The 1,280-nt window shown below is 45.6% G+C and overlaps 1 protein-coding gene across 1 annotated transcript in view; it reads left to right on the top strand.

The window, feature by feature from the left end:
• The window catches only part of Got2 (glutamic-oxaloacetic transaminase 2, mitochondrial), a 20,933-nt gene that overhangs the window by 17,005 nt on the left and 2,648 nt on the right, over positions 1-1,280 (top strand). The gene's annotated exons all lie outside the window — the stretch shown is intronic.

The following is a 1,280-nucleotide window of genomic DNA, read 5'->3' as shown; positions in this document are numbered from 1 at the left end:
GAACCCAGGGCCTCAGGCATGCAAGGCAAGCGCTCTACCTCTGAGCCACCTTCCCAGCCCTGTTTATTGTTTTGTACTGCTGGGATTTTACTATACCTTACTTACTTGTTGAGCTAGGTCCTCACTTTTTCCTAGGCTGCTCTCAAGCTACAATCCTCTGGATCTTTGCTTTCTACATAACTGATTATAGGCATGAGCCACCACACACAGACTTTATAAGCTTTTAGAGAAGAAAGATGGTATACACCTGTGGTCCCAGTACTCAGTAGGGTAAGGCAAAAGGATTATGAATTTGAGGCCAGCCTCTACATAGTAAGACCCTGTCTCAGGAGCTGAGAATGTGGCTAGGTGGTAGAGAGCTTGCCTAGCATGCATGAAGCCCTGGGTTCAATTCCTCAGTACCACATAAACAGAAAAAGCTGGAAGTGGTGCTGTGGTTCATGTAGTAGAGTGCTAGTCTTGAGCACAAAGAGGCTCAGGGAAAGAGCCCAGGCCCTGAGTTCAAGCCCCAGGATTGGCAAGTAGGGGAAAAGGGTGGGGAGATCCTCTCTCAGAATTAGGCAAAGGAAAAGACTACATGTCAGTCCTCAGCACTCAGCATCCGGCTTGGCCTGCTGTAAGTTCAGAGTGCGTTGCCTTCATTATGAAGGTAGAATGTTTTTACATCTGTATTGAGAATAAGGCCATATTTGATTGTTCAGCACACAGCTTTTCCCTTGGTCTTCTTAAGTTTTGAAATACCTTCACTTTTCTTTTTTTCTTTTTTTTGGTCTGGTTGTGGGGCCTGAGCCTGGGCGCTGTCCCTCAGCTCTTCAGCTCAAGGCTAGCGCTCTACCACTTGAGCCACAGCACCACCTCCGGCTTTTTTCTTTTTTGCTTATTTGGTGCTGAGGAATCGAACCCAGGGCCTCATGCATGCAAGGCAAGTGCTCTACCACTGAGCCACCTTCCCAGCCCTGCCTTCACTTTTCTTAACATGCATATATTTTTTTTTTATGTTTCTTTTTTTTTAGTTGTGAAAATGCCATGCAGAGGGAACATGCATATATATTAACTATTATAATTGCCTGGTCAAAGTAGTCTTGTAATGCAATGCTATAAAATTGATTTCTTCAGCTGGGCACAGGGCCTCATGCCTATAATATTAGATAATCAGGAGGCAGAGTTAGGAGGCCATATGAGGCCAGCCTGTGCAAAAAGTTCACGAGACCCCATCTCTACCAGTAAAAATCCGGACAGGTGACATGTGCCTTTCCTCCCAGCTAGCTGCATGAGAAACA

Source organism: Dipodomys ordii, unplaced genomic scaffold (genome assembly GCF_000151885.1).
Source record: "Dipodomys ordii isolate 6190 unplaced genomic scaffold, Dord_2.0 Scaffold18, whole genome shotgun sequence".
Classification (NCBI taxonomy): Eukaryota; Metazoa; Chordata; class Mammalia; order Rodentia; family Heteromyidae; genus Dipodomys; species Dipodomys ordii.
The sequence above is the reverse complement of the archived record's forward strand: the minus strand, read 5'-3'. Positions and strand labels throughout refer to the sequence as shown.